Genomic DNA, 4,605 nt, shown 5'->3' with positions numbered 1-4,605 from the left:
CAGAGATCTGCTCGCGGGCCGGGTTGGACGAGGGGACAGTGTCTGGGGCGGCGTCCTACCTGATTAAGTTTGTCCTGCCAGGAATGGTGGAGCCTGGCCCCCGGGGGCGACCGGAGTGGGCGCCGGTCCGGCTCACCCGCCCTCTCTTGCTCACTCGCTCTCTACCCGCCGCCTCCCTAGCGCGCCCGCTCGGGTCCTCCAGCTCCCACTACAGCCTCATTCCAATATGGCATCCTCTCTATGCGCATGCCCGGCACTCTTTTTTAAGATTTCTCTCTTTCTCTGTACAGCGAACTCCTTCAACGACCTTTTTCCAATGCTCGCAAAATGTCTCGAGCCAATTAGCCTGCTCTTCGTGGTAGACTCCTTCTCCCGCCCACAAGGTGACACCCTCCCCCCCGCCCACCACCCCCCGCCCAGGCATAGGTAGACACCTCCCCCAGCGAGCACGGACCTCGCCACGAGGACCCCTGGGGCGGGTTCCCTTCCCTCCTTTTCTTCAACTCCCTCCATAAGCGATCCGTAGAAAGTTCACACCGCAAGCGTACCCGTACACCCATTTGCCCCGCCAACTGGACTAACGCCCCAATTTCTCAGCTGTTGTTTGTTTTCTAGGTTTGCAATCCCCTGGTCTACCTAGAGCATAAACTCGTGCTTTACCCGTCCAAGAGCTTTTGAAGTGGGGAGAGTGGGGGACCCTAAAAACAAAATCGAAGGTCCCGTCTAGTCTACCCCACCCTAACTTTAATTGTGCTTTTGTATGTAGACTCAAAAAAATCTGTTCTTGGGGAAAAGAAGATGTTTTCTTTGGGCCCGTACCACGCCCAAAAATGTTGGGAGTTAAGTTTGGACTGACCGGGCTCTACCAGCTGCAATCCACAGGAATGCGAGTGACAAAGCTCGCCGGGCTTCTGGTGGGACACCTGGCCAAGATAGGTTCCCGTAGGGTGGGGTTTCCCTGGCCCAAATCAAGAAAAAACAGGTCCTTCATGATCTATAGGAATGGAGCGGAAGATCCGCCCAATCTGGTCTGCGGGGTCTGCCCGCACTTTTTCACGGGCGTGGCGCAAGGGCGAATGAGCTTCCTCGGCCTTGGGCGCAATGGTGGGACGGAACACAAACGAAATGTCCCCTATACAGAAAAGCTGGAGATGCCCAGGTAGACAAAACTCACCGTTTAAGAAGCTGGGAAGCAGTAGTCCGAATATAGAGACGGTTCTATCGGCTAGGAAACAGAAGACACAATTGCTCAAGGTCTTTGCCTTTACAACCCCGACTTAAAAAAAAAAAAATCCTTCCACTCCAAAGTCTTCTATTGCCCACCTATCCCTTACACCACTCTCCGAAAAACAACTACATCCTGAGATTTTTAGTCACCCTCCCTGATCCTAACATCCCAGCGATATTCCCACACGTGGTTCCCTAGGGAGTGGTGAGGGCTAGGAACCGCCAATAGAGTGACGGGGCCAGAGGCTAACTTTGCGCGGGAGAGACCACCGACTATGAGGCTTTAGGTCATCTGGAAGAATCTAGAAGGGAGAAGCCCAGAAATGGCTCTCGCCATTAGCGGGCCTCAGGGGTGGGGGGTGGGAGGGAATGGTGGGCGAAAGTCTGAGATTCGGAGAGCGTGGTGGAAGTTACGGGAGACTGAGCCCTGCCAGTCTGGGAATATCTAGTTCCTTCACATTTTAGAGAATTCTTTTAGCTTTAAAGCGTCTCGCCCTGCCCATTCCCCTCCGTTTAGTACAGAGCCATCTATGACCCTGAAGGCCCCAGTCATTCGCTTATCAGTACTGTCTGAGGTTCACACTTTTATCACCAGCCGATAGTTTGCCACTCCCGAAGCTTCCCGGTGTCCAACTCTTAGGAACACCAACGTAGTTTTGAGTTCATCCTCCTTAAGGTCGGAGACTCCTTTGACGGCAGAGACTTCTCAAAATAAATTAATCCCGTCCCTGAACATTATTCATCCCATCTATACCCGCAACTGCTTCTTTTATCAACCCGAGGTGGTCTCAGGTGAAGAATCCGAGGATTCCAGGGTGTATGCCCAGGTTTAGGTCTCAAAGTCCCAACTTACCTCTTCTCCCTCCTTCAACTCGCAGCTGATCCTTCAGAAAGAGGAGGGAAAGAGGCTCAAAGTCACCTTTAGAGGCTCTGACCCACAAGACCCAACCTGCGCTTCCGTCCAGGGGAGTGGTCAGGGTCCTGTCCTTCCCCCTTCCCTCCCTCCTCCCCCCAATAACCGAGCGCAAAGCTCTCTTAGACCGGAATAGCTCTCAACTCACACTAGGTTGTCCAACCCAACTCTCCAAAGCCCCAGGTTGTGGTTGCGTTGGACGCCCTAGGCAGCAGAACTCCTTTGTGCGTCCTAGACCGCCCACCTGGCTCCCAGCTTCCCCACCAGGACTTCCGGGCAGCTACCCTTTGGAAGGAAATCGAATTTTATCAGTCCACCAGCCACGAGGCTTGAGTTGTAACCTACCTACGCGGTAAGGGTTGCGGGTCTATTTCCTGGTTTTAAGTTATGATTGCCCACGAACGTTGTTCCATCAAAAATTTTAAACACACACCTGATTATCTTACCTGATTCGACAAGGTAATTGAGCAATCTCTCTGTATGGTTGATATTCAGACCCACATTATGTAATTCCGCCCAAAGTTTTATAGCAAATGGCACGGAGTTCCACTCATTCATTCATTCATTCATTCATTCATTTGTGTATTTATCTACCTACCTGTCATGATTAAGAAATAAAAAACGTTGCGCTGTCACTGCACACAGTGGCCGCACTGTTTACACAAATAACTCCAATGATGTCTACAGCAAACGGTCTCCAAGTTCAATTTCCTTTACTTTTAATTCATTCTTTACACATGACTTTTCTGATGTTCTTTGGCATTTCTTTGTGGTCCTTGCTTTTGCTGCTCTTGTTTTTGTTTTTTGTTTCCTTTTAACCCACCTCCCACTATTCCCTTTTATCCCAAGACACCCAAAAGGCAATGAAAAGTGGCTAGCAGGTTCCCTCCGAAATTAAAGGTACTCCTTCATCCCGTTCCAATACCGTCTAATTTCCACTTTCATTTCACAACCAGACCCTTTAGGAATGTGGGAATCCAAATGCGGGATCCACCCCCAAATCAATAAAACAGTAACCATTGCCAAGAATAAAGAAGTAGAGAAAGAAGAGAATGCCTTTCCAAAGTAAAGACAAATTGCACTTCAACTCAGAAGAAGTCATGTTCAGTCTCACAATTAATACTACTAAGTGATTCATTAATAAATAATTAACACCTTCTGAAAGATCTCCCTTTAAATAAGTCTCTGGTACTACTGACTATATATGCTCTTGCATTCCTAAATTCTGGCTAAGCCATTCATTTCACCACGGTGTTAAAAAGTAATTAAATTAGTTTTGTTAACTGTGAGATATGTATATGCTCTTCTATTTCTCTGATGTCACAGAAAAAAAATTAGAAAAGTTCACAGAGGAAAAGTTTCTCCTTCATACTCTGTAAGTTCCTAAGGATCACGTCATGAGGACTTACAGAGTTGAAAAAGAAAACTGTGTGTTTATATTTATATTAGAGGCACGTAGTGGTTTAAATCTTGTGCTATAAGTAATAAATAAATGTTGCTTATTTGCTGAGCCACATGCAGTTATTTTTTTTTTACATGCTCATTTTCCTTCAAAAGCAAAGAAGAATCCACTCCACTTTCCACAGACTCTTTGTATCTAAATATTTCTTTTTAAAGATGCAGGTCATGGAAGCTTACATACGAGCAGGAGAGCTAACAGCCAAAACCAATATTTGACAAATGTGTGCAATCTTCTCTTTGCAAGGACCTTTACCCCAAAACTTGTTTCCTCTTGGACCACATAAGAGAACATTCTATTAGCCTCCTAACTCATCAAGTCTACATTCTCTCCTCTCTCTCTCTCTCTCTCTCTCTCTCTCTCTCTCTCTCTCTCTCTCTCTCTCTCTCTCCCCTTTTTCAGTCCTTTGTCAACATTACAATACTTGGCCAAAGTACCAGGAATCAAGGGACCTTGGTCCCTGCTTTATCATTACTTATCTGTGTTACCTCTGGGAGTCCAGCAGCTTCTCTCTCTAACTGCATTTCCCCCCTGTAGTTAAAATAAACACACCAGGTTGGGGTTGGGTGTTCCTAAAAGGCTTTTATGACTCCAAAGATTATCTAGTGATCTGCTTTAAACCCATAGCCACAAATTGCTTTCGGTAATATTCTGACACTATCTCTACCAGTTCCATACAGTTGGGCAAAGCATAAACTCTGGGGCCACAGAAAGAGAGAAAAGAAAAAAGACAAGTGCACAGATCTATAGGGTCTTCTTCACCTGACTGTCCCGGGAGGTAGTCTCTGGATCATATGTCTTCCTTTCTGGACTCCCTTCCTATTGTTACCATTACTGTGTGAGTTTTACCTTGCCTCTAGCATGTCCAAGGGTGAGGTCAGAGTACCAGTCATGAAGGTGATTTTGAAAAATACCCGGAGACAGAGAGCATCCGCACATAGATAAAGAATTATTAATGCGTGCATTATAGTGATGTTCACAAAATATAACCACCTCGTGTATTTGC

General features: G+C 46.9%; 1 protein-coding gene across 4 annotated transcripts in view; it reads right to left on the bottom strand.

Moving 5' to 3' along the window:
• Sfmbt2 (Scm like with four mbt domains 2) overlaps positions 1-514 on the bottom strand; it is a 186,876-nt gene extending 186,362 nt beyond the window's left edge. For 3 of the 4 annotated variants that reach the window (XM_021215581.2, XM_029547653.1, XM_029547655.1), the window contains exon 1: positions 60-268. The gene's annotated coding sequence lies outside the window, so the exon portion shown is untranslated. Of the gene's footprint in view, positions 1-59; positions 269-454 lie in introns of those variants that run through there. The other variant, XM_029547654.1, reaches the window with a different exon arrangement.
• Positions 515-4,605: the final 4,091 nt, after the last annotated feature.

Source organism: Mus pahari, chromosome 16, assembly GCF_900095145.1.
Source record: "Mus pahari chromosome 16, PAHARI_EIJ_v1.1, whole genome shotgun sequence".
NCBI lineage: Eukaryota > Metazoa > Chordata > Mammalia > Rodentia > Muridae > Mus > Mus pahari.
Note: the sequence above shows the minus strand (reverse complement) of the source record. Positions and strands in the feature narration are given on the sequence as shown.